General features: G+C 46.2%; 1 protein-coding gene across 1 annotated transcript in view; it reads right to left on the minus strand.

Annotated features, from left to right (window-relative positions):
• MICAL3 (microtubule associated monooxygenase, calponin and LIM domain containing 3) overlaps window positions 1–1,505 on the minus strand; it is a 196,879-nt gene extending 195,374 nt beyond the window's left edge. Inside the window, exon 1 of the mRNA XM_083365265.1 lies at window positions 1,275–1,505. The gene's annotated coding sequence lies outside the window, so the exon portion shown is untranslated. The remainder of the gene's footprint in view (window positions 1–1,274) is intronic.
• Between the last annotated feature and the right edge of the window lie 5,801 nt (window positions 1,506–7,306).

The following is a 7,306-nucleotide window of genomic DNA, read 5'->3' on the forward strand; positions in this document are numbered from 1 at the left end:
CTCATCCTAAGGGGCTAATATATTCGCCTAACCAGGAATGATACTAGATTGCAAAATCGACATTCCCCCCACCCCACCCCAGACAAGAGTTCAGTGTTTTTGAGACGGAACGACCCTGTTGCTCTCCAAATCATCACTTATCTACAAGACATATACAGTAAGGGCAAAATTGCTTTCTCTGGCAGCCTACACACTGGGTGGATTTAGACCAGGGGTCTTCAAACTTGGCCCTTTTATGACTTGTGGACTTCAACTCCCAGAATTCCTCAGCCAGCATACGCTGGCTGAGGAATTCTGGGAGTTGAAGTCCACAAGTCATAAAAGGGCCAAGTTTGAAGACCCCTGATTTAGACTGTCCAAGATCAAAAACGTAACGTCCAGGCCCCAGGGCCAACCGAAGCATCTGCAGTGTAGAAATTAAAACACTACCCATTGCACCTCAAGGCTCTTCCTTCCGCCAGCCTGAACGCCGCAAGGGGCACGGAGGGGGTGAGGAGCTTCCAAACGATCCGTCGAAGGTTACAGCTTTCTTCGCCCTCGTCGGCACGAAATACGCAAGATTATAATTCGTCCTGCCACGGCAGGCTACCTGTCTTATCGTATTCATTGTGAGCTTAAACCCATTGGGAAGCCGCCGAGTTGAACGAAACCTGGATTACCCAAGATCGGAATAATCCAAAAAAAAAGGGGGAATGCCGTATGGAATAATTAATACCGCCTGTGCAAACCCTACTCTCTCCTTAGGGATCGGGAATGAACTCAGGCGCTGCAGCCTTTTTTGGGTTTTTTTTTTAATTGCCCGGCGCTTTCTCTCCGGCAGTCTCCGTCTCCCCCCCCCCACGCCCCCCAGGTCCGAAGGGAAAGGCTCGGCTTCCGGGAGCACCGAGGGAGGGCGCTGCTCTCCCGTTAGGGAAGGAACGAGGGGAGCGAGGAAGGCTTCGCTGTTCCCAGAAAATCAACCTCTCCATAATCTCCATTTATTCGCTTGCAAAGGCTCGAGGCTCGAGCCAGCGGCATCGAAACTGCCCTGCGGAGGACGGCCTCCGCCGCCGCCCGATCACCTTTCCCAACGCCATGCAAAGACGGCTTACACGAATGTAACGGCAGAGTGGTCGATGCCAGCTCACCGCCAGCCAAAGCTGGCTTCTAATCGCCCGGGCTGGAAGCCAGCCAGCGGGGACACAGTCCCGCCCCTCCCGCCCCTCCTCCTTTCCTTCCCTCCGGCCGGTAGACCGCAGCCTCCCCGTACTTGCCCTCCCGCTCGTGACCGGTACCTGGCGCGGGGAAAGTTGAAGCCCGGGCAAGCCCGCTTTGCAGGACGGCGGCTGCTTCTTTCCCACCGCAGAGCGCGCGGCCGCCCCGGGAATTCGGCGTTCCTTGCTCCGCTTTGGCGTTTTTAGGAGCGCTCCAGGCTGTTCTCGCCCGGCGGGCGATGGAGGGAAGCGGTGGAATCTCCAGAGCAGCCGCCCCGCGCCGCCAAGCAATCGCACACACCTTGGCCGCGGTTATCCTCCGCTGGACACGCGGGAGGGAGAAGCCTGCTCTTTGCTCCTTAAAGGGCCAGGGGGTGCTCTTCTCCGGCTGGAGCGGGAACACGCTCAGCCCAAGGCGCGGGGATAAGCGCCCCTTTAATGGTTGCTTCCAAGTGCTACCCCTCTCTCGGGGGCCGCGTTGGTACGCTCCCAATTTTGATACAAACTCAAGGGCAGCGGTTGGTTAAGGCTCGATTAGGGGTGGAGGGATGCGAAGCGGAGCGGCCAATGGAGACGCGCAAAGCATGGCTCAAAGGACTGCAGCAGGGCCAAGGCGCTATACCCTTAAAGGAGCCGCGACCGCGGCGGGGACGGGTAGTTCAGGTGTCTGGAAACGTCCCAAGAACCGGAGAGAAAAGGACCGCGCGCGGAGACACGGAAGAAAGCAACATACGCCCTGCTGGCCACGTCACAGGCTACGTGAGGAGAGACCAGCGGTGACCTCCCTTGTGGGCAAAACGGCAGCATCCCGAAAAGAAACATTTTTTTTTTAAAAAAAAAAAAGAAAATTCCAGGAGGCGCCTCTAGGTTCGGGAAAATTGTTCTGGCAGCGACTTTGCTCAGGAGAGCCATTGAGGATTTTGCGCTGTATTTTTCCGCCAGCTCGAGTTTACGAAGGCTTTCCTTAACACTGTACAACAGGGGTTGCCGACCTTAGCAACATGAAAACCTGTGGACTTCAACTCCCAGAATTCCCCCATTCTCCCAGGGCATTCTGGGAGTTGAAGTCCACAAGACTCGAAGCGGCCAAGGTTGGACACCCAACTGTCCAGTCGGAGCAGCGCGTTAGAAATCCTGCGCTAAGTTTAGCAACGAGGGAGGGCGAGGATATGTCAAAACCTCCCGAATATTTGTATTCGAAAATATAAACCACCAAGACTCTCGTTGTGGCGCCTTAAACGCATAATAATAATAATAATAATAATAATAATAATAATAATAATAATAATAATAATAATAATAATAATAATAAACCTTTATTGTCAAAGTACAACATGTGTACATTGAGATTAGCTGAGCCTCCCCCAATGCGATCCTATGCCTTTTAAATCCAGAAAAGGGCTTCTTAGGATCAGGTAAATAGAGCTGTAGGTTTGCAGCCCTGTTCCAGCGTAAACTTCAGAGAATTGCGCTCTATGTACCCTTAAACGCCTGACGCACAATCGCTTAACAATATATTTGAATTGTGATCGTTAGGATTTCGCAACAGAGTTGCTTGAGCTGCGACGAAGTAAACCGAAATTGAAAGAGACCCAACCGACTCGCCATTAATCCAGCGTTTCCCAACCTTAGGAACTTGAAGATACGTGGACTTCAACTCCCAGAATTCCCCAGCCAGCTATGCTGGCTGGGGAATTCTGGGAGTTGAAGTCCACGCATCTTCAAGTTCCTAAGGTTGGGAAACGCTGGATTAATAGATCAATGTTTGTCGCTGCCCTCTCCAGAGTCCACACGGGAGGGAGGGAGGGAGGGGGTAACGGAGGTAACTCTCCAAGGAAGCGCAGGACATCGCAGCCTTAATGCCTTAAAAAGCCGTTTCTATGGAAGCCTTAACTGCCGGAAAAACAAAACGGAGACTGTTGCTTCTCGAAAGAAACCTGGGAATTGTAGTTTTGCGTTGTTAAGCAACCCAGACGAAGTGCCTCAATTGAAATGCACGTTACATACTATTTTGCTGTGATGCGTAGACGGGTAATCCTGTAAACATCCGTCAAAAAAAAACCAAACCCAAACTCAGAGACACGTGCTCATTTACCAAGGTCACAACTAAATGTTATGTTTTACATCTTATCCACAAACTCCAGGGAAACATCAGAAATTGGTCCTAGTTCTCATTTTTGCAGTACACACTCCCAATGCAGTAATTAAGTAGTAGACTAGCACGCATGTGCAGGGGAACCTTTACCTTTACCTTTTAAATGTACATTCCTGGACATAATCTGTTTCAACTCCTTAAGGACATTGCATGCCAAAACAACTAGACACAGGTTTTTTCCTCATGCCATCAGTCTATTGGAACACCTAAACCCACAGGTCTGTCTTATGTCTATTTACCCATATACCGTTCTCACCTGTTGCACTATCTTCTCTTATTGGTATCATTATTTATTAATACTTTGTTATTATCATTACTTTGTTGTTTATGCATCAGAGACAAATTCTTTGTGTGTCTAATCACACTTGGCCAATAAAGAATATTCTATTCTATTCTATTCTATTCTATTCTATTCTATTCTATTCTATTCTATTCTATTCTATTCTATTCAAAACAAACATCTTGAAAAAGAAAGGTTAAGAAGAATATCTGAACACACACACACACATGCACACAAACACACACTCACATACACATGTATACTTTGGAATGAAACTTCAGTGTCCTCTTTTTCTCATATTTTATAGCTAGTCTCTCCAATCGCAGCATCAAAGCCAGTGGGAAAATATATCATATTACTTACAATAGGGGCTTGTAGAGTAGCTTAATATGTGAATTACACTGATTGTGAAAGAGTTCCCACAGCATTAACAGATGTTGCAGTTGGCTGAAGTAATACACATATTCTCTATACCATCACAGCATGCTTTTCTATATATACTGGCTATTACAAAGAGCAGAAGATTCCAATGGGTTGCATTTAATCACAGTTATGATACCTAGATCAATTCTGCAATACAGTCATGGTTGTAAATTACTTTAGTTCCCACTGCTCCATTCTGAATGATTTGTGACCAGACTGCTGCATAATTGTGTAATTAATCCCAGGATTTTGGGCGTCAACATCCACATTCTTGACCATTTGCTGTGAAATGTCAGATTTACGGTAAAAGACATGCTGGAGAAAGAGATGGAAATTATGTGTTGGAAGAGGGAGGACAAAAAGAGGAGAAAAGGACCAAGTAAATAATGTTTTCACAGCTAGGAAAACACACATTAGCCTTACTGATGCAGGGTCCCTTGTACTGCTACTGTGATGGAACTAGGATTTCTTTGTCCTTCTCATCTATTTATTATCACCATAAAATGCTAATAAAGACCAAAGCAATTTTCTCCAGAGCAGTGCTTCTCAACCTTGGTAGTTTGAAGATGGGAAGACTTCAACTCCCAGAATTCTTCATGCCACCATGCAAATCCATACATCTTCAAATTTACACAATCAGTCTTGTTCTTAAACTCAAATTTTGGCTTAATCCTACAAAAGGGTTATCGGCATCATTTTTCATAGCTTTTTATGAATACATTCACACTCTATATTAGTGGAAGGTGGGCTCAACCATCACTACAAGGCATAGTTTTTATTTTCTGGTTTCTCAGAACAATCCCAGCATCTTTTATGCCAATGTGCCAGAGAAGTTCAGATTGTTTTGTATCCATGCTAGAAATTTCCAATGGCTCCAACAGCAAGTAGAAGCCTAAAACTGATTCACATAAAGTCATAATGTGATTTATTAGGTTTTTGGCTCATTGTATTCTGTGGATCCAGCCACTGTGATTGTTCATTGTTCAGCATATTAGGTCTTTAGCAATGATTGGGTTCGTACAACATATGAACTTATAAATCCCAATTTGAAAAGTGTACAATTGTCTATGTTCACATGGTATCCTTCATCAAATAACTATATGATGATTTAACAGGATGGCCTGATTCACCCACCCGGCTAAATTATAAATTACCCAAGTACTTGGTACTCTGATCCCGAATGTGTGCTGAGCCTAGAGTAGATTAAAGAATAAGAACAGGACTGAGAAAGAACTTCACTCTTTCATTGATTTACTTTAAACCAGATGTAATGTATTGAGGGTTTTGCTTGTACTGATTCACGTGTCTGTTTAAATGCTGCTTAACAGTTACTCAATGGTGTGTCTGTGTAACAGGTATGGATCAAGCCAGACTTGTTGTCTCCAGGAATATCATTGGTAGATTTGGGACGGGAACAAGTTCCTTTAAACCTATTGGCCACCCCCTAGTGGCCAACCATATAAGTAGCTGCGCAGCAGCCACTGTTTCAGTTCTGTTCTGCTTGACTCCAATAAAGCATGTTTCTGTTTGGAACTTTCCGTCTCGCTTATTGCGTGCAAAGAACCGGCTACACAACACTGGCGACGAAGGTGGGATGCTGCTTCTTCATAAGAGCTTGAAGTCACTAGGGGGGTGAGACCAGCACAGCGCCTGGTAGGGACAGTGTTTCCCCCCCCTGGTCTGCCTAGCAAGCCACGCTGGAGACCACCCCGCCCTGAGGATCAGCCCCAGGGCCTACGAAGAAGCCAGCAGCACGAGGCAACGCGAGACATGAGCTGCGAAGACTTCTCACCATGTCGAAGGTCGGAAAGCTCGAAGAATTCGATGTCACACACGCGGATAGTCATCCTACATCTTGAGGGTGGAGAACTACCTCCAGACAAATCAAGTCACCAGAGATGGACTGAAGTCCACAACACTCCTCTGTGTGTGCAGGCCTGCAACGTTCGACATTGCCGAGAAATTGGTCACCCTGGAGCCCATTACTTACGTGGACCTGAAGAAACGGCTTGGTGACCATTTTCAACTGAAGCTGTCGTTGGTACCATGGAGGCATGCCTTCAAACAGCGAGAACAACAACCCGGCGAGACGGCCACGGAGTTCATCGCAGCATTGAGGCAATTGTCGCATCTTTGTCAATTCACAGACTTGGAAGAAACACTTTGAGATCGTGTTGTCTGTGGACTCAGGAGTAGAGAGCTCCAACAAAACCTTTTCACGAAGGAGACTCTCTCACTCCAAGAAGCTTTGAAAGAGGTCGTGGCGGACGAAGCCGCCAGCGGGGCTGTGAAGGTGTTGCGGCCTGCCAAAAGCACACCACATGAAGAAGCTGTCCACCGTGAGGATGCCAAGCAATGAGAAGACATCAACTCTGACCACGAAGTCGACAAGATTCAACGACACCAGGACAAGGAACAGAGACCCCCTTACAAGGTAGTTCCCTTCCTGGTCTACACAGCCCGGCAGGCAAGCAGATAGACCGGGAGCTTCCCGGAACCCCCAAGCGTTCTGAGTGGTCTCGTAGATCACCGAAATATCTTCAAGATTAAGTTAGTAAATGTGTGTACATTCTAGGGGAGAGGGGTGTAATGTATTGGGGGTTTTGCTTGTACTGATTCACGTGCCTGTTTAAATGCTGCTTAATGGTTACTCAGTGGTGTGTCTGAGTAACAGCTACTCAGGTGCAGATTTTTCTTTCTCTAATGAAACAACATAATTGTCCTCAGGTTCCCTGCCTGGTGCAGCCTTTTCTTGCCCATAAACACCACAGCGCTGCCTCTCTTACATTTGTCTATTCAGTGAAGGGGGGAAAACAAGCAAAAACTAAGGAGAAAGACAAAAACTTAACTGCTGTCAAATTATAAACACCCAGCATAATGGATTATTGTGTTAAGACTAACAAGGGCTCTTTCATGGCAGATAGTAATCCATTTAGTTGTTGGGAATCCCTCTATTTTCATCATCCAAGTCACAGTTTGTTTACATTTGCCTGGGCAAGTCTCCTAAATTCTGATACACCCATTATATTAAATTTTAAGAATGAATTGGAAGAGAAATCAATTCATTTTGGGGATTCATGATTTCACTAATGCCCATTCCTGTAGTGATATGTTTCAGAACTAATGGGTATATTAATCTGCAGAGTCAAAAACAATAAACATTTCTGTGAAGCTGTGAAACATTTCTGGAGGAAAAATAGAATGGCCTTCAAAACAAGAATAAACTTCTATGACTTCCAACTCAAATGTTCATAT

The sequence above is a fragment of the Vipera ursinii genome (assembly GCF_947247035.1).
Source record: "Vipera ursinii genome assembly, chromosome: 6".
NCBI classification, from domain to species: Eukaryota; Metazoa; Chordata; class Lepidosauria; order Squamata; family Viperidae; genus Vipera; species Vipera ursinii.